At 38.6% G+C, this 21,896-nt stretch overlaps 1 protein-coding gene across 1 annotated transcript in view; it reads left to right on the forward strand.

Moving 5' to 3' along the window:
* Positions 1 to 452: 452 nt before the first annotated feature.
* The window catches only part of USP8 (ubiquitin specific peptidase 8), a 62,532-nt gene continuing 41,088 nt past the window's right edge, over positions 453 to 21,896 (forward strand). The window contains 1 exon segment of the mRNA XM_028505535.2: positions 453 to 855. The gene's annotated coding sequence lies outside the window, so the exon portion shown is untranslated.

Genomic DNA, 21,896 nt, shown 5'->3' on the forward strand with positions numbered 1-21,896 from the left:
TAGCATTTTAGCTTAAGAACACTGTGCTCTTGAGGTGTGTCACAGTACGTCCTGATCTAGGGCCAAGTCAGGTTTTGCCAATGACATTGGTATGTAAAGGTCCCTCTTACTAGGCTACAGGACATCCTTGGGTATCACAAGGCAGAGTCTCTGGTCTTTAGGTAATAACCATCTATCAGAGAATATAAGATATTTACATAAATAACAGTTACACATGGTAGAAAGTGATGTGGCCTAAGAGATTTATAGAGAAAATGCTATAGCAATTTAATAAGGAAAAACTTCCAGTTGGAGATCAAAAATGTGTTTACTCAGTCTATAGAAATTTATCATAGATGTGTCTGTGTAGGATAGACAAGACACTAGGATGCAAAGATTAAAATTATATTATACTTGCTGTAGAGGAGCTTAATAACTAAGGAGACGATGACAGAAAAAAATAATTGCAGTACTATGTGGTAGGGACTGTTTCATAGTGGTTATTTTCAGTGTGCTTTGGAAGCAGAGATCCAGAGTAATTAATTCAGTTTAGGTTGTAGGTGGACAACACTACTGATTATCAAGCCCAGTGTTAGGTAAATAGAGAACCTTTGGCCTGCCTGCTAAGGATCTTTGTAAGGATCCTTTGTAAGGATCAATGTAAAGATCTTTGAGCTGGTTCTTAAAGGATAAAGAGGAGTTTACCAGATAGAGAAGATGGGAAAGGATATTCGTTAAGGAGTTGGCCTTTTATTTTGAAAAAAAAAAAAAATAGAAGAATTTAGACACCAGAAATGGGAGAATATAGAATTGCATCAACAGAGGTAGAGAAACCAGAAGAAGGCATGAAGTGAAATAGTTCTTTCTGTAGTACTGGTGAGTAAAAATAATAAATGAATTTGATCCAGTTTGTGGTGGGATTGAAGACAATAGGAAAATTTATTAAAGCTCTTCAAACTAGGACATGATAAGGCTACAACTCTGACTTGAGAGAATTAATCCAGTTTTATACCAGATAGTTTGGACAAGGGCACACTAGGAGGAAGAAAGGCAATTAAGAGACCATTAAAATATCTAGGTAAGAGGTAAAGAGATCAGGTAAAAAAAAAATGGCAGGAGGAATGGAAGGGGGAGGCCAAGTGGAAGAAGTTTTATAAACATGGGATTATAGTTATTGGTTACCAGAATCTCTGAGATAATGGTGTACTCTTAACAGAAATAAACATAAGGGATAAGGCTTGGGAGAAATGAAAAAAAAAAATTCAGTTTGGGTACATTCACTTCGAGATTCTTCAATAGATTAATTTCCATAGACTGATAGAAACAATAGATAAGATGGACAGTAGTTAAGGAGACATGGGAAGCGAGAAAGTAGAGGTAGTAAATGTGATTTCTTTTTTTGTGAACTTTAACAATGAAGTTTTGAAAAGAGTACATAAGGAAAGAAGTTGAGCGTTTTTGTTGTATAATGTACTAGAGACACTGACTTTGTTTGTCAGTTGAAAGAGAAACTGAAGAGCAGACCAAAAACTGAAGGTGAAAGAAGAGGGGATAAATGATAGAGAGAGCAAGGTCATGCTATCAGAGTATTAGTAAAGAAGAAGATATAAAATGCTTCCAGATACAACACAAAACTTCCAAGCCTAAGACATAATGACTTCAAATTCTACTTCAGATGATCTCAATACTTTTCAATCCCATTGCAATTACATAAACCATATTCAGACATCCAGCCAAGATGGAGGCATAGGTCGATACATTTTGCCTCCTCACACAACCAAAAGGACAACAACAAGTTTGAAAACAAAAAATAACCAGAACTGTCAGAAAATCAAACTGTATGGAAGTCTGACAACCAAGGAGTTAAAGAAGAAATATTCATCCAGATCAGTAGCAGGAGTGGAGATAGGCAGAGAGGACACATGGCAAGGCAGTGGCTGAAGGACTGGACAGGCAAGACTTTAACTGGTGGACTGGGTGGTCCTACATTTGCATGCAGATAAACTGGAAGGAACAACTGGAGAGCGAGACAGACTGTTCAACCCAAGGTTCCAGTGCAGAGAAATAAAGCCCAAAACCTCTGGCTGTAAAAACCTGTGGGAGTTGTGATGGCAGGAGAAACTCCCTGCCTCACATGAGAGTTTGTTGAAGAGACCCACAGGGTCCTAGAATGTACACAAAACTTCCCACCCCAGAATTGGCACCATAAGAGCCTAATTTGTTTGGGGATAGTGGGGGAAGTGACTGAAAGCTGAGCAAGCGGCATTGTTCCCTCTCTGACCCCTCCCCCACATACAGCACCTCAATGCAGCAATGTGGGTTTGCCCCACCCTAGTGAATAGCTACGGCTCTGTCCCTTACAGCATAACAGGCACACAGAGACGAAACAAAAATATGGCTCTAATGAAAGGATAGATCAAAACTCCAAAAATAGAACTAAGTGATGAAGAGAGAGCCAACCTATTAGATGCAGAGTTCAAAACACTAGTAATCAGGATGCTCACAGAAATGGTTGAGTATACTCACAAAATAGAGGAAAAAATGAAGGCTATGCAAAGTGAAATAAAAATACACAGGGACCCAACAGTGAAGGGAAGGAAACTGGGACTCAAATCAACAGTGTGGACCAGAAGGAAGAAAGGAACATCCAACCAGAAAAGAATGAAGAAATAAGAATTCAAAAAATTAAGGAGAGGCTTAGGAACCTCCAGGACATCTTTAAATGTTCCAACATCTGAATCATAGGGGTACCAGAAGGAGAAGGGGAAGAGCAAGAAATCGAAAACTTATTTGAACAAATAATGAAGGAGAACTTTCCCAATCTGGCAAAGGAAACAGACTTCCAGGAAGTCCAGGAACCTCAGAGAGTCCCAAAGAAGTTGGACCCAAGGAGGAACACACCAAGGCACATCATAATTACATTAGCCAAGATTAAAGATAAGGAGAGAATCCTAAAAGCAGCAAGAGAAAAGGAGACAGTTACCTACAAAGGAGTGCCCATCGGACTGTCAGCTAATTTCTCAAAAGAGACTTTACAGGCAAGAAGGGGCTAGAAACAAGTATTTCAAGTCATGAAAGGCAAGAACCTACATCCAAGATTACTCTATCCAGCAAAGCTTTTATTTAAAATGGAAGCGCAGATAAAGTGCTTCTCAGATAAGGTCAAGTTAAAGGAGTTCATCATCACCAAGCCTTTATTATATGAAATGTTAAAGGGATTTATCTAAGAAAAAGGATAAAAAAATATGAACAGTAAAATGACAACAAACTCACAGTTATTAACAAGCATACCTAAAACAAAAACAAACTAAGCAAACAACTAGAACAGAAACAGAACCACAGAAATGGAGATCACATGAAGAGTTATCAGCAGGGGGTGGGGGGGAGGTACAGAGAATAAGTAGCATAGATGGTAGGTAGAAAATAGGGGGAGGTATAGGAAATGTGGAGGCCAAAGAATTTATATGTATGACCCATGGACATGAACTAAAGCGGGGAGTCGGGGAGGATGTGGGTGGGAGGGGCTGTGCAAGGCAGAGGGGAATAAAGGGGGGGAAATGGGACAATTGTAATAGCATAATCAATAAAATATATCATTTAAAAATCCATTGTTTTTGAAGTACTGCATCCCATTTTCATTGTTAAATGGCAAATTTTACCTTTTATAAAGTTAAAATTTTTTCATTTAAAAAATATGAATAGTAAAATGACAACAAACTCACAACTATTAACAATTGAACCTAAAAAAAAAAACTAAGCAGACAACTAGAACAGGAACAGAATCACAGAAATGGAGATCTCGTAGAAGGTTATCAACAGGGAGGGGAAGGGGAAAATGGAGGAAAAGCTACAGGGAATATGAAGCATAAATGGTAGATACAAAATAGAGAGAGGTTAAGAATAGTATAGGAAATTGAGAAGTCAAAGAACCTATATATGTATGACCCATGGACATGACCTAAAGTGGGGGTACAGGGCAGAGGGGAATAAAGGGAAGAAAAAATAGGACAGGACAACTGTAATACCATAATCAATAAAAAATATTTTTAAATACCATATTCTGACCGGATTGCAACATGGCCTACCTAGTAAGAGAGGCACTTTGCCAAAGTAAAGTAGGAGTTGTATAATTGCTTTCCCTAGGGTTCTGCTGCAGACAGCTCCTTGTTCAAATACTTCAGATTTGATATCACAGTACTCTGTAACTGGTTCTTTAAAAAGCTTTTTAATTTGGATAGATGTTGATTTTCAAACTTTCCCAACTCAGACATTTTTAAAAATCAGGAATAAATCAAGAAAGCCTCTAGAGAAGAAAAACCAGGTCTTTGACCACAGCCTCACCTGTGACGATTGGGCTTTGATGTGTGCAGGTGAACAAACCCCTTTAGTTCAGTGACATAAGCAGTTGGGAAAAAATGTTTTTAACTAAATACATGAAGCATCTAGAAAAAACAGAATACATGAATGACCTTAGAATAGGCAAAGATTTCTTAAACAGGACACAAAAATCACCAGGAGTGGAGGAAAATGTGGTATATCCAAGCTATTAAACAATTATAAATTTTTGTTCACCAAAAGGCACCAATAAGACAATAAAAAGACAAGACACAGAGTGAAAGAAAATACTCTCAATATGTCAATAAAGAAGATGCATGCCCAGTCATAACATGGCAAATAATTTGAACAGGCATTTCATGAAAGAGTACCCAAAGGACATTATCCAATAAACATTTTAAAAGGTATTCATCTTCTTTAGTCATCATAGAAATGTATGTTAAAACCACAACAAGGTATCATTTTTTAAAAGATTTTATTTATTTATTTTTAGAGAAAGGGGAAGGGAGGGAGAAAGGAGAGAAATCCATCAGTTGCCTCTCTCACACCTCCAGCTGGGAACCTGCCTTGCAACCCAGGCATGTGCCCTGACCGGGAATTGAACCAGCGGCCTTTCAGTTCACAGACCAGTACTCAATCTACTGAGCCACACCAATCAGGACAAGGCATCATTTTAGCTGTCAAAATGACTAAAATGAAAAAAAAAACATAAAATGTGTTGGCAAGAATGTGGAGCAACTAAATTCACACAGCTGGTGGAAGAATAAGATAGTTCAACCTCACTAAAAGGCAGTTCAGTAACAGGTATAAAAAAGCTTGGGATTTACCACGTTATTTGTTCTACAAATGTCAATTCTGAAAATTTAGGCTAAGGTATTTATCATGGATGTGCGTTAATATTTACATCACAAATGTATATGTATAACATACAAAAAGCTTTTCTAATATTATTTTTAAAATATTGTTAAACCTGAAACTTAAATGTTCAATGTACAGTTAAATAAATTAAGGGATTGTAAAAGAATATTGTACACTAAAAGAAAAAAAATTATTTTAAAAATTTATCTTTTTTCAAGCAAACAATTGATGGTAGTTGAAGCTGGGAGATGTTGAAGCATGGGTCTTCGTTGTACTATTCTCTGAACTTTTGGATGTGTTTGAGAAAGTCCCTGGATATGTTTGAGAAAGTCCCTTTGTGACACGGTATTTTATATAGCCTGTTCTTTGTTAAAACATGAATCTATATCTTTCATCACAACTGGAGCTTCAGTCTCAAAATCTATAAAAGACTTAATTCAGCGCTTGAAGAGTCTAAAAGATGGACTTTAACTAAAGTCGTGTAGCAAATATAAGCCTCTGCTAATTTAGTGTGCATTGTTTAAGCAAGATTAATAGAGGCCTTTCTGACACCAGAAATCACTCTATTTACTCCAAGCCACTTAAAACTTAACCCTGTGGGAATTCTCAATTTTCAAAAGATTAGTAGTTCTTGGTTGATAGTTCTGACCTGCGACAGGAAAGTGTTTCAAAACTAGGCACAGAAGCTCTCCATTTACCCGTTTTCTTTATTCAAGTAAATAAAAATATTCCTCAAATTGATGAGCTATTTGTTTGACAATTATAAAAGATTAAATTGTCATTTTCTGAAATGCTTTGATTGGAATATGGTCTTTCTAAGCTGTCTAATTATTCAATGTGTTTCAATCAGTAGACATAGGAAAGTTTTTTCCTCTCTTACTAAATATACTTATTTGCTAATGACTATTCTAACTCACCGAAGTTGTCTACTTTAACTTGAGTGAGAATTTTCTTTTTCACCTTGACTCTTTGAATTTAAGAGAGACCAAGTCTCATTTCATTTCTAAGCCTTGGACCCATATATCTAATGTCTTTAAATACCTAACTCCATTTGGAGGACTCCAGCCTCTTTAAATCTGCATGCTCAATACTGACTCCTCTATTCGCCTCTCCCAACCTGATTCTCTTCTAGGTTCCCCATCTTGGAGAATGACTCCAACATCCACTCAGTGGCTGTAGTTTGAGGCTTCAGCAGCATCATGTTTTCCCCTCTCCTTTTATCTGTCCACATATTCTCTTACCTTCCTCCAACCTCAGGAGGAGTTATCTTTATAAAAGTGAATCAGATCCTGTCATCCCTTTGCTTAAAATCCTCAAGAGGCTTTTCATGGCTTTTAGAATGAAAGCAAAATACTAAATCCTATATATAATCTACAAGATCCCAAAAGTCTGGCTTCCATCCTCCTCTCTAGCCATTCTCAGCTCCTACCCAAATGCCCTAAACCTCCTTCCTACCTCAGGGACTTCAGATATGATGTTTCCTCAGCCTAGGGAGCTCTTTCTCCCCACATTGCGCTGCACTCCTATTTAATTCCCCTTAGTCATCTAGAATTAAGCAGCAGTGAACGATAGCTGTGGGGGAGCATCTTAGGGATGAGGTGGATGAAGAAAGTGACATCTTTGTAGGAGACTGAGCAGGAACTGTCCATGAAGCGGGAGAGGTACCAAGAGAGTGTGAACTCACAGAAAGCAAAAGACTCACAGCCAATGCTAGAGAAAGGCTAAAGGAGATAAGAAATGAAATGTCTTCACTGGATCTTGCATTTAGAAGGTCCTTGGTGATCTTAGCAACAAGATTTACTCCTGAAAGAAATGAGGAAAGAGAGAACCTAACTTTATGTTTTTCAAATTTAGCATTTTTCTTTTTTTAATTTATTGATTTTTAGAGAGAGAGAGAGACATTGATTTGTTGTCCCATTTCTGACTCAATAAATAGCCACAGTGCCCTGACTGCAGATGGAACCTGTCACTTTGGCTTATTGGGACGATGCTCCAACCAACTGAAGAGAGACCCTAAATTTAGACATTCTTTAAAAAAACTTGGCTATGGATGGAAGGAAGGTGAGAGAGGATGGTAAAATGGGGATATGGGATGGAAAAAGTGTGTGTGTGTGTGTGTGTGGTTTTTAAAATAAAAGAACATGTTCCTCTTTAGGAAGAAAAGGGCAATGAGGGAGGGAGAAAGGGGGACAGAGAGAGAGAAAGAAAAGTTATACCAAAAAAGGGGAGCTAACTGACAATGCAGGGTCCCCAAGGAGGTATGAGGGGTTGAATCTAAAACACAAGTAGCCTTGGACTAGAAGAGAGATGGATGGTGATAGATACCAATCCTCAGAAGAAGACAGACTCCTATGAGTATAGTAGATTCATAAATCCTAGACTTGGAATCAACTTCAAAATGTCTTTAGCTTCAGTCAGGTAATGCAACGATATCTCTATAAATAAGTGTCCCAGAGAAGTTCACAGTTTGCCTATCCATATGGCATCTTCAGAACCACATTCTAAACCTTTGGATGAATAAGATTTCCTACTTGTGCCTAACACTACTGCCTGACACAATAAGGTTATGCCTTATTTTACTATTTTCCTGATTTCCTATAAGGGAACCAGCTACTGTTTGTAAGCACTACTGACTGTCGCTGTATTTAAGATGCTAGTGAAAAGGTTTTGCTCTTACAATAGAATATGTACATGTTTACTTTCTTGGTGTATTATTTGATTAAAATATTTTTTATCAGAAACAACCCCTTTAAAACACTTTTGTAGAACAGTGGCTATGGCCAAAAAGTTAAATCCTAGTAAAGTGTCCTGAAGTCTATTCCTGACAGATAAATTTCTAAAGTGACAAATGGAACTCAAGATGCCACTCAAAATTAAAATTGTAATATACCTTCTACACCCTCACAGGCCTGTCTTGCTGTAGGTGGTGCAACTCTCCCTTCCAATCAGCATTTTTGTGGGGGTTAGAAGATTTGAGCTGGACTCTGACCATCTCCTACCTATAGACCAAGAGTTTTTTTTTTTACCTAGAAGTTTGCAGATTATCAGCTGTGGACTCTAATGTGTTTCTAAAATTGTGTGAGCAATAATTCTGTAATCTTCCAAGGAGACCATCTGTAAGTGGGTCATTATCTAGCCCAGTCCTCACAGACTATAGCTTTTTGGAGTTTGTTTACTATTCTTGTCCATATTCCACTTTCTAAATGAGTCTTCTAAATTACACTTCAGTTAGGCATTGGTCAGGAGTGGATGACTTCATTGGGAACAGGGAACTAGAGACATTATCTTTGATGTCATAGACTTTTCCGAATAAGATGCTGCTTTGAAGATAGCCGTTGTTTTCTAAGAGACTTTTGTGGTGTATATGAGACTTTCAACATCAGGATATGCGGCTTGTGGATGCGAGTTCAGGTAGGAATGAAAACAGGCAAGGAGGCACTGAGGGAGAAACAGTGAGGTTTTATTGTTCTGTGGCCCATTGTTACTAGAATATTATAAAATTCTTGTCCACATGCTGGTATGTGGCTTACAAAGCAAAACAGCTGAGGTATACTAGGATATATGTTCCATTTCTTTAATATCTGTTCCCCTGTCACCACTGAGATGATGTAATGTTGAATACATGCCTTGCAGTACTACGCCAGCTATGAGAAGAAAACAGCTGTCATTGTTCAGAGATTAGCCCACCTTTGGCTTAGGGTCTCTGGCTGGATCTGACTCTGAAACCTGGGTGCTCTCTCCTTGGCTTCTATACTCAGTCTCATGTAACCCATTGGCTCCTGCCTTAACCCAGAATACATCACATGGATTTGTGCATTTAGCTGGAACTTGCCCATTATAATGAACTGAATAAAAAAGTGGGAAAGCTCTAGCACATGTAGCTTCCCTTGTGCATCCCTGTGTTCTCCTTTGGTAGGGAGGAGTTAATATATTCAAACCTCTTTGTGCTGGCTCTCTGCTGTCCAAAGCCCACTTATGAAACTTTGGTTCCCACAACATTCCTATCTTTCTAATCTTCACTTTCCAAAACCTATCAAAATTTACCTACCTTATGTTTAATTCTCATTAGTAGAAGGCTGACTGATTTGGGAGAATAGTTTAATGCTAGGATAGAAGATTTTCTCAGAGATGCTAACATTCATATGAATTCTTTTGTTTGTTTGTTTTTTAAGATACATCAGTGTGCGAAAGAAACATCAATCAGCTGCCTCTTGCATGCACCCAGCTCGGGACCTGGCCTATAACCCAGGCATGTGCCCTGACTGGGAATCAAACTGGTGACCTTTTGGTTCAGTTTGCAGGCTGGTGCTCAACTCACTGAGCCATGCCAGCCAGGGCGAAGGTATGATATTTTAATGGTGGCATTCAGATACCATGATAAATCAGAGAAAGAGATTTGGAGACATAGGAATTAAAAATGACCTTATCTGATTGTCTGGCTGATCTTGCTACTAAATAGATGAAAAAAATTATAGAAAACAAATTCTGGAAATATAGAAAGATTATTTCAAGGGCCACGTGTGTCAGTGAGTCAGAGAGACATTGGCAGTTCCACAGTTTGTATAGAGGAAGCGTGCTGGAGCCCAGTCAGGTTGGAGGGGTAGGCTAGAAGATGCTTTTACACAGCACTTTACAAAATCATTGATAACAATGTTAACTAGCCCCCTTAAAGAATGAAGGGTGCTGATGGAGTGTATTGAAGGGTGTTAAATCCTCCTCAACTTTCTCTCCTGGACGCCAGCCACCTTTGCAGTCAGGCAACATTTATTGAGCACTTAATATGTGCCAGGACTTAGTTAAATCCTTTGTGTCATAAATGTGGGATTTCTTTCACATATAAGATCATATGAAAGTCTTGTGTTTACCCATACTGAAATGTAAATTGGAATAATGGAAATCATCTATATAATCTGCTAATGACATTATCACATTTATCCTAAAAAGAAGAAAATTATGTGTCACTCGATCACTTGATTTTTTTCCATATAGTCCAATCATGAAGTGGTGGAAAAAATCTATTTATGCATTATTTATCCCAAATTATCACACTCCTAGATACAGACATATAAAAAGGATCATCCATTCATTCCATTTTTTCCATGAATATACTAAACAAAGAGGGTCACAGAGACACTCACTGTATTACATCTGAAATATACCTGTTTCTCTGTAGAGGTGCTACATAATCACGGAAGTACTTACCCCCTTCATAGACTGATATGACCCACTGGGAGGATGCACGTTCATACTCTTTCTACATATCTATATGTGTAATATACTCACACCTTTGGAATAAAACTGTAATAGAATAGCTGGCCATCAAAGAGATATCAATCAGAACACCACCCCACCTTCACACATCTCTACCACAAAACGGGCCATTGAAAGTGCCTTGAGTGTTGTACCTCTGCACTTAGCAGGTTATAAAGTGACATGCCGATGGGTTTAGAATTTTAAAATATTTCAGAGATGAGATTATAAACTCCCCAGTAACTGCATAAATCATCTCATAATCTAGTTAAAATTTCAAAAATCTTCCACAAGATTTCTCACAGATAGTTACTTTAAAAATAAATTCAGATAGAAAAAAGTGTTTTATCACAGCTGGGTGAAATAACATTTCACGTTCCTTCAGGTGGAGTCCATGACCACCAGCATCAGAGTCACCATGGACATCTTAAAACTCCAATTGGTGGCTCCCTCTTCTCACTACTGAATGTAAACTTGAAGTTGGTTCTTCCACATAATTGAGGAAAGACACACTAGTCTGTCTGCTGGATAACCCAGTGTTCTTGTTACTCTTCCTGCAGCCTAACAACAAGCTGGCTCTACAAGGAGGCTGTAAGGTTTCAGGCAGAAACCAGGGTTGATAAGGAAACCTTCCTAGGCAACTAGCATCAAAAAGCTTCTTTTTAAATCAATAAAGTTGTAACCCCAATAGAAAAGCTCAAAGATTTTCAAATCTTCAGGGTGATCTCTGCTCTCTACTTCTCCATAAATATGTGAGGTGGCGGGAAGTCAGGATTCCTTTCCTGGAACGTTTCCCAAGGCGCATCCAGACCCAAGAACAAGTCTCCATGGGTGGGCGGACAGCTCAGGGATTCACAAATTTGGCTAGCCCCAAGTCTGTGAACTTTTGTTTTGAACCTCCACTGCATGTTGTTGAGTTTATTCAAGCCTCATATTGCTTGATAATATCTAAATCTGAAAATCACTTGGCATGTATTACTTAATACATTTATCTATGATTTGGAAGAATAAACACCCCCATCAAAAATTGCACTCCTACTCCCATAGGTGACATTATGTTACTTTAGATAGTTAGGAGTCATATAAATGGGAAAAAATTGCATGAAAGATATCTTGGAATTTTGACTTTAAGTATCTTTTCTAAATTAGATACTTCCTTAAAATGTCATTATAGTTTAATAGTTTCTTTTGTGTGTGTAAATATGTAAAAACAGCTTAAACATGTGTTGATTCCATGATCTCAGTTTAATATTCTTGTAGCTCAGCAGTTCTTATAGCTATTGAATGGTATTCTCCTCTCTCTCTCTCTCTCTCTCCTCTCTCTCTCTCTCTCTCTCTCTTTTTGCCAGTTAATATTAGTATGACAAAATCGTAGAGAAAAATCTTTAAAAGATTTTATTTGTAGAGAGGGGGAAACAAGGGTAAAAGAGAGGGAGAGAAACATCAATCAGCTTCCTCTCACACGCACCGTGACTGGGGACCAACCCCCAACCCAGACATGTGTCCTGACTGGGAATCGAACCAGAGACTTTTTGCTTTACAGGATGATGCCCAACCAGTCAGGGCATCGGACAGTTCTTAAACAGTTTAAGTAATGCTTTAATGACCTCAAGTCAAGTAGGTGAAAATTTTTTGATAGAGTCAATAAACTGAAAAATTTCTCATTAAAATAAGAGCATGCATCACCATTTGTAATATTGTAATACTGTATTTGAGTAACATTTGTGAGGATAATCTAATAGAAGCAGGGAAAATCTGGAACACAAAGTAACAACCTCATTGGGGAACCACTGAATCACATAATAACAAGATTAAAACTCTTAGTTTAGATAGAAAAACAAAGGCAGAAGAGAAGACCTACATCTGTAAAATCATAAAGGGATGAAAAAGGTGAGCCTAGTTATTCACTAAATCTTGAAATCATAGAATGAAGGTGCATTTCTAAAAATTTATTGAGGTAAGTTTAGGCCAATTATGTAGAAATATAACTTCATATTTAAAAATAGAATCAACCTAAGTGGTGATGTAGTAGATATTTTTCCAACTTAAAAAAAAACAATGGCTAATAGAGTCTCAGTGAATTGCAAAGAGTGGCGAATGCCTGTCGTTTGAAGTTGATATCCAGAACAAGAGTCAAAACTTGCCATCCCTTGTCTGCTGATGTATCCCCTAGAGAGAACATATTTGACGGGCCACGCAACTGGCCCAGTCTGGTAATCATTATAATTTTAAGAAATAAAAATGAGATGAATATAAAAGAATATGTAATTAGTAAAAGAACCACAGGATACTTGTATTTGGGCTTTAAAAATACTGGTATGAACATCTGTACATAATGTAAATTTTGTCATACATGTGAAATCCACTTTTTTTCATAAAATATTAGCGTGTGACTCGCTTCTTGTGTTACTCTAGGATAAATATGTTTTACTGACCTACAGGCCTATATAATCTGTGCTCCCTTCCCTCCCCATGCCTCTGAGGTCCTCTCCTATCTTCATCGCACTCACTCACTTTATGCTGATCATAGAGCCCTTGATGTTCCTCCAGCACACTCATCTCTTCCTGCCCCACTGCCTTCACCTGTGCTGTTCCCATTGCATGGATTCTCTTCTCCCACATGTATCTGCAGCTTACTCCCTCCCTTTACCAAAAGCTTTGTGAAAATGTCTCTGTCAGAGATAGTCAGCTCACCCCTGACTATCCCATCAAAAATACCACTGTCTTTGCTGGTCCTTTGTCCTATTTTTCTTCTTAGCACTCAACAACACCTAACATTATATGTATGTATTTGCTGATTATATGTCTCCTCCACTAGAATGTAAGTCAGTTCTGTGTTAAGGAGGGACTTTATATTCCAAGTCTAAAATAATGCCTGGCATAGAACACACAGTCAGTAAATACTTGTTGAGTGAGTGGATGATGAACCAGGTTCAGTAAGTTTTGGACTACTGCTTATGTTGGATGGCACAGGAATTAAGGCTATGATCAAATACAGACCACCCCTTCTACACAGCTAGTGACCATTAGATTGTAGGTACCTGTAGATACTGCTGACTGGTCTGTTACAGCACACCTTTGAAAAAGAGCTAGGGTTTATCGTGCAATTCAGTAAGTTAATTTCATCCAGGTAACCCTGCTCCTTAAAAACTCTTATCCCACTAATTTTGAAAAATCTAAAGTTGGTCCCCAGATTTCTTTGAATTCCCTAGGAATGGTTTTGTTTTTTCTGCTTTCACCACCTGAGTTCAATTTGGGAATCATCTTGTCATTTTGTGCCTGGTTTCTCTCCTGCACCTGTTGACCCCCATGTGGAACTTCTTCATAAAAAAAAAAAAAACTCTCAAGCAAATGATTTGGGTTTTAGCAAACCTGACTGATGTGCCAGGGAAGTGGAGGAATTTCACTTATTAGAGAGGAGGAATTGTGACAATTACCTCAGAGCAACAAAAATCACTTTAGGTAAATGTTGAAGAGTACTGTGTACTAAAACCTTTCTGCCACCCCATCATAGGAGATCCTTTTCACTGGCTAATTCATTGTTATGGCTTCTTCCCTTTATCACTGCACATTCCTTGCATCCTGTCTCTGAGATTGTCTTCAAAGAACTCCGAATTCTCTGTTTTTGTTTGGTTCCCACTCCAAACTCAGCTCTAGGTTATCTTTGCATATTCAAATTCATCAAGATGCTCAGCAGAAAAAAAAAATCCCCCACCAACTTCCTTCTCCAAGATGCACCCTCAAAAGATAGATGGATGCATTTTCGCTTTAGTTATGAAAAATTTGCTAAGGCACCCTAGTTTGTAGTTCCAGACAGTACGATATATTTCATATTACTATCAGTCTTTAATCTTTTGGGGAACAGTGTATAGCTTAGGTATAAAAAGAACTATATTTTTTTAAGTATTTCATTGTGATAGAAAGGAAATTAACATTTACTGAAAGATTACTGTACATTAAGCACTGTTGGACTAGGTGCTTTCATTTTACAACTTTACTGAATCCCTGTCTGGCACACACTTTTCACTTTAAGGCATTTACTAGACCTCACCTCCCAGCTTTCCTATCCAGGAGACACCTAGACTGTCCCTGGTGATTCAGAGACCATGGACAGCAACCCCCTTGCAAGCAGTTTCCTGTTGACAGGTATTTAGAGCATCCAATCATCTTTCTTCACGGGAGTGCGAAGAGCACCTCGTGAGAAAAGTTCAGACCTCTCGATTTGTTCGTGTTGAGTTTGGGCCTTTAACTGCCATTAAGCGTGTATATATAATGTGCTTTAGGATCACGTCCGTTCTTATTTGACCAGAGGCTTGGCTTCAGAAAATGATAAACTTTTCGCCAGAATTGGAGAGGATTCAAATTGTTTCCTACTTCTCCGAGCTGAGGAAGACGGTACGTAGCTAACAGACGCAAAAGCAGCCCATCTTCCTTCGCGACAAGGCCAAGGATACTGGAAACAGCAGAGTGACCAAGCAACCCGGGAGGAAAGCCGGGTTCAGCAGCTTAGGGAAGGGACCAGCTGAGAGGTCGCCCCATATTACCGTAGCCCCAGCTCTGCCCTCACCGCCCACCCAAAACACCCTCCTCGGCTTCCGCAGTCCTCGGCGCGGCCTTCTTTGGCTGGGGCAGGGCTAGGAGACACTGGCAGTCAAGGGCGCGCGCGCAGCCCCTCCCCGTGACGTCATTCCCGCGACGCAGCGCAGCGCAACGCAGTGCAAATTGGGAAAGGGGGATGGACTGGGCTGGCTTCCGTCGGGAGAGCGAAGGCTATTTCTTCCCGAGGTTGGTGGAAGATGGGCCTTTGGCGGGGAGGCCGGCGCTAGTGGAGCCCGCCGGGCGCCAAGGTGAGTGCGGGTCTGTGTCTTGGCCTTTGTTTCCTGGAAAGACGTCGCAGTGAACCCCCTTTTCTCCCATCAGCTGCTGGTCATCCGGGAGAGTAGCCCTGACCACCGAGGGGGGCAAGTGTCCCGGTGAGACTACCCCGAACATAGAGTCTGCCACTGGAGGAAGAGCCCAACCTCTAGTCTTTCCCGCCGCCCACCTAGGGTTACCCAGCAAGTTTCGCGTGGATTCTGTTTTTTCTGTCTCAAGGTGGCCTTGACCATTCCTTCTCCTTCTTGTACACTCAGACCCGAATTTGACCTACTACTGCTTGTTTCCGTTTTCTTATTTTTTTGCGAACGAGATACAATCCCAGGCCTTATTACAAACCTTCAGAGTGTTTCGCAATGCCTGCCTTGTCCCAGACTTGCTTTTAGTGAAGTCCAAGTATGAGTTTACAGGACCTATAAGCTCATCAGAGTTAAAACTGACTTCTCCCAAATAAAAGCTTTCCTTTCTTAAAATTTGGCCTCTCGTACCGAGTTGTAGGACTAGTGAATTTCACCTCCACTCCACCTTGGAAATTATCAGAACTCTGAATCGCAATGATGTTCACTTATGCATAAAACTGCAGACTACACTCCTGGGTTTATTTCGCGCTGCCAGTTCATTTTGTGACCTTGAAGCAAGTCAGTTAATCACTAACAAAAGATTTATTTGGAGACAGAGGTGTTGCAGAGCCAGAGAAATTTAATATTTGTTAAGAGTTGTGAGTTTCAGATGAAAGGAATGCCGCACTACAGGATGTTACTCTTTCAGAATCTGCAAGCATCCTTAGTTTTTACGTTTTCTGCTGCAGCCCTTAAAAATGACAAGTGGTATTTGTTAAGGATGTGTTCCTGTTCTAGTCTTGCTCTGTGACTTTGCTATGTAAGCAGATTTTGCATCTCACCAGATTCGGTTTTAGGTTCATTGTTGAATGTTTTACATGGTGGATTTAGATAGTTTTCTTATGACTCCACAGTAGTGGACCAGTTTATGTGAAAGGTAATGTAGGTCGTGCTCCATCTTTATTGATGTGATTACCTTGAAGTGTGTATTCCTTTTCTTATTACACATTGTGTGCATCTTTAAAATTAGTAAGGACCATATAGTAGTAAACAACAACCTGTCATTAATGACATAAATATGCAGTGATTGCACTTAGGTATGTATTCTATTCTTCCAGAAAATAATGCCTGAGAAAAACTGACAGAAAAATATTTTAAAGCTGTTTTTCTAACCTTAATTATTTATATATTTACTTGAACTTTATTAATGATCATTGTATTTGTTTATTAAGGTGAACATAACAGGAAAGGACCAAAAAGGCTTTTGTGAAAATACACAATTGGAAAATAAATCCAGCACAAAAGGTTTTTTCCATAAAATTCATAGCATTATATTTTATTATGAACTTGTGTACATGAAAATATACTTTTGTGGAGATGGAAGGAAAAAAGTGTCCATTAAATATGAGCCACTAATACTAGAAATAAGAATTTTAAAAATCTTGGTTATCCTTCTAATTACCTATTGCTGTATAACAAATCATTTCCATACAAAATGGCTTATAACTACAATTTATTTAGTCTTCTTTCTCTGGGCTGACTGGACTCAGCTGGTTGGTTCTCACTTGGGATTTCATGCTCGTGTAGTCAGATAAGCAGCTAGGATTAGTCATCTGAAAGCTCAACTAGGCTGGATGTTCCGAGTGGCTGATTTGCTTGGATGGCAGTTGATGTTGGCTGTGAGTTCCCTGGAGATGTCAGCTGGACCACCTGCATGTAGACTCTTCGCGTGGCTGGGACTTTTCTCAGTATGGAGGCTATTCCAAGAGCAAGTGTCTCAAGAGACAGAAGGTGAAAGCTGTCTCTTAAGCCTGGATCCAGAAATTGGTACAGCATTACTTCCAACATTCTCTATTGGTCATCTTCATATTATTTCACAGCTTCTAGTATCATGCTTAGATCTATTCTTTATGTCTATGGTTCTCTGTCTTTATTGCACATTAGAATTTACCCGAGGAGCTTTATAAAAATATGTTTCTGCAAGTCCTGTGCTCAGAAATTGTGATTTAAGCCCTATTTATCTATTTTGCAATCTGTTAAAATAATTAAGGATATTAAAGAGGGAGAGGATATAGGAAATGGGTTAAGGTTATAAATGTAGATAGACATCTATTCTACAAAACAGTTACCCTTCTGTTTTTTCTAGCCATGGGCCTTAATAAAACCAACAGATTTTGTCATTGTTTGTTAGTCCCTATATTATTATGGTATTTGGCTTTGTGTTATCAGTGTGTACTTATCTTTCATCTTAAAAGGTAAAAACTATTTTTTAAGAGGTAGAAACTTTTTTAGGAGGTATATTTTTTGTATCCCCTGTAGCTCCCATCACTACCTTGAGTAGGTGTAGGTATCTTTGAAATTCTTGCTTTATTTGGTTTTAATGATACGTTTTCCTTCTAGTTTCTTTCTTTCTTCTGGAGCCCTCTTCTCCTCCCAAGTTCTGGGCCCTTTAAGTATCTTACCTGCAAAGAAACAAAATCTCATTTCCTTGGTGATTCTAGTTCTAGATTTTAGCTACTATATAAATTATGTCTGTGTTTTAAAAACTTATCAAAAGTTTAATAAAATACATGAAAGTGAAAAAAATAGGGTTCTTTTAAATCACATCCTAGATAACATTATCACGTCAATGTCAATACTTTATCTCCCAAAACAATAGGAATTATCAAAATTAACATTGAGCCCTGGCTGGTGCGGCTCAGTGGATTGAGTGCCTACTGTGAAGTAAAGGGTAGCCGGTTGGATTTTCAGTCAGGGCACATGCCTGGGTTGCAGGCCAGGTCCCCAGTAGGGAGTACGTGAGAGACCACCACACATTGATGTTTCTCCCCTCTCTAGATCTCCCTTCCTTTTCCTCTCTCTAAAAATAAATAAATCTTTTTTAAAAATTAACTTTGATGCCTTAATAGTTGATTTTATATGTCTTGTCTCTCTGTAGAGTTTATCTGGAATTTTATATTTACATTTCCACCTTTTTGTAAATTTTTGTACCTTTTGCATACACTCAGCTTGTTCAGAATTTCTTGTAAATTGGTGGGTTTTATTTGGGCATAATTTTAATCCCCTGGGGACATTTGACAATGTCTGGAGACATTTTTTGGTTGATACTGCTGGCATCTACTGAGTAAAAGCCAGAGATTTGCTAAACATCCCACATTGCACAGCGCAATCTCCCAACAGCAAAGTTTTGTCCAATCCAAATGCTGCTGTAAATTTAGTTTTTTAAATTTCACTTTTTGTTAACAGCACTACCATTCTTCACATTTCTCAGGGTAGAAAGTGTGTGTGTGTATGCTAGTAAGAAAACTATCCTGTTTCAGTCAGTCTGCCATCAGCATGCTTCTGCCTTTTCATGTTCTTTTTTTACAGTGGCCTGCTGGTTATTCTTTACCAAAGTATTATCTATTTCCTTGTTCTTGTATCCTTCAGTTCCATCTTGCATATCCTCACTTTGATCCACTCTGAGATACCATTTTTTCTCTTCAAGAACTGGCTTTTCATTGCCTGCTAAATTAAATATAAACAATCTGCATGGCTTCAGAAGTCCTCCATAATGTGATTCCATCTCCTTACCTAGTATAGTTTATTGTTGGCCAGCAGTTAAGTGTTGACTGTAAGGACTACTGGATAGGTGCTACAGATGGTGCATGTCAGAGAAGGTATGGTCCCTTGATCAAGTTGATCTTTTCCCAATAATCCCTGTAGTATTCCTTATTTTTCTTGTTGCCTTCCCATACTAATTTCTCATTTTTGTGACTTTATTTTTGTGGGTTTCCTGTGATAGAATGCCCTCATTTCTCATGCAGTTCATAGTTATGTCTTCTCCTCCGGGCCAGTTTCTGACTTTATCTCATCACATCATCATGAGCACTGCATGCTTATGAGGTATGAGGGCCTTAAAGCATACTCTTAATTGTCATTTGGTCCATATGCTGTGCTAAAGAAATGATATAGATATGAAGAACTATAGAATTTAGACCAAAAAAGGAACTCCAAAAACTGGGACAATCAAGGATGGAAGAGATGAAATTTAAATTTGGAAGGGTGAGGGACCAGCACAAAAGAGGAGAGTAGTGGAAGAAGCCTCCTCCCTTACCCCACACAAGCTGCATAGAATTTCTCCTTCTGACTTCGTAGTCTTTTACTAATGAGTACTGGCTTACTAATATATGTTGTCTTTTACTTAGTGAGTACTGGCTTGGTTTTGGTAACTAAACTGAGATATTTGTGATCAGAAGCCCCATGATACCCTCTTTATTCCATAGAGCAGTGTTACTCAAAGTAGCCAGTTTCTGTTACAGGCTCGCAGCTTGTGCTAAAATGTAATAATTTCTTCATATGAAAAGTTCTGTGTGTTTAACATTCTGTCATACACTTTGTATTTTATCACAGTCTGGTAACAAAAAATTTCCCAACCTGCACTAGCCTATAGACCACACTCTAAGTAGCATTGCTCTGCAGGACTTTTACACTTTTTCGATTATAACCTATTATAGTGAGAAATACATCTTACATTTCAACCCAGTGTTTTCTATAAATATACATACATGCACATAACCAAAACTAAAGTTTCATGAATACTACTTCACTGTGTATAACATGCTCTCATATGTTCCCTTCACTTTTATATTTTTAAAAGTTGATTGTGAACTTCTAAATGGATTTTGATTTTTTAAAGTAAATCCTCACCCAAGGATATGTTTATCGATTTGAGAGAGAGAAAGAGAAACATCTATGTTAAAGAGAAAAATCTGTTGGTTGTCTTCTATACACATCCCAACTGGGATGAAACCCTCAGCCTAGGTCTGTGCCCTGACTAGGGATGGAACCTCAACCTTTGATGTGCCAACCAAGCAGGCCACCCAGCCTAGGCTCCAAATGGATGTTTTAGAAACACTGCTCTCAGGCATTTAGCACAGTACTAGACACATAGTAGGTGCTCAGAAAATACCAGAACTTTTAGCAATGATTATTTTTTGTAAGGTTTGAGCCTTCTTAATACCTTAGAATTGTTTTAAAACAATTCACTACCCAAAGTCAAGTCTCCCTTCATCACCATTTATCCCCCCTTTACCCTCTTCTACCTCCCCCCATCCTCCTTTCCCTCCAGTAATCACCGTACTGTTTATTGTCTGTGTCCATGAGTTTTGTTTTGTTTTGTTTTTTATTTTTTGCTAACCCCTTCCTTGTTTCCACCCAGCCCCCTCTCTCTGAAAATCAATCAGTCGATCTTTTAAAAAAAGACAGTGCTGTATTTTTTAACATTTGGCATCCTATTTGACAGTGCAACAATTTTGTGAATGAAAATGGAAACAGCCGTGGTCCTTTGATGACATTATCAGGGAAAGGTACTTATTTCAGTTCTCAAGAATTGAATAAGTACAGAAACGGTAACTTTAAAAAAGCATGATCTTTCTCCTAGAAACCCTCACTAGAAACTTTGATGTCATCATAATCTTATCCCTGTATTTCCCTCCATGTGTCTAATCATTTGCCAAGTCTTGTCATTCTACCTTTGCAGTGCCTGTTGTATCTGCCACCTTTATTCCATCTCTGTTGCCCTAGTTCTGACCCTCATCATCTTTCCTTAGGATCATTCTGATAGGTAACTAGTGTCTTCCTTTTCTTCAGTCTTTTAAAGCCTGTGCACTGTTGTCAGTTTGGATCACATAACTCCTTTCTTAGAACCCTGCTTTGGCTGTTACTTTTAGAAAATTAAAATAAATCCTTTATTGTGACACTCAAGGCCTTCTGTTATCTGTTCCTAGACCATACTTTTGGGCTTTAGTGTTTAGTAGATCCTTGTTCATTCTTCATACTATGTTCTTGATTTTTTTCCCACCAAGACACATAAATGTTTTCTCCTCCCATGATGCCTCCCAAGATCCCTCTACTCATACTTAATTTTCTCTTTATAATTTGGTATCATACTATTTTGTACTACTGCTGCTTACAATATTCTCTTTCACATTAGCTTTGTGAGGAAGCCTGACTGGTGTGGCTCAGTTGGCTGGGCATAGCCCCACAAAGCAAAACGTCCCTGGTTTGGTCCCCAGTCAGGGCACATGCCTGGGTTGCAGGTTTGGTTCCTGGTTGGGATGCATGCGAGGGGCACCTGATTTATGTTTCTCTCTCACATCAGTGCTTCTCTCCCTCTCTTTCTCCCTCCCTTCCCCTCTCTCTAAAAATAAATGTATAAAGCCTTTTAATAAAATGCCCCTAAACAAACAAACTTTGTGAGGAAGCACATCACATCTGATCTTTGAGTTCCTAGAAACAGTATCTTCCATACAGCAGAATATCTGTGAATGATTGAATTTAACTTTGAAATAGCTAATTTATGATATTAAGTTGCCTAGGTAGCATTTTTAATTTTTATATACTTTGTCTTTTAATGATCTAAGCTTTAAAGGTAAGCATAAGAAACAGATTCAACTAAGAACATATTCTAGACCTTCACTTTAGAAGGTTCAAATCAGTAGCTTTCTTTTCACAGCCAAGAAACCTAATGGTCCTGAATCAACAAAATAGACTCTACCT

Source organism: Phyllostomus discolor, chromosome 1, assembly GCF_004126475.2.
Source record: "Phyllostomus discolor isolate MPI-MPIP mPhyDis1 chromosome 1, mPhyDis1.pri.v3, whole genome shotgun sequence".
NCBI classification, from domain to species: domain Eukaryota; kingdom Metazoa; phylum Chordata; class Mammalia; order Chiroptera; family Phyllostomidae; genus Phyllostomus; species Phyllostomus discolor.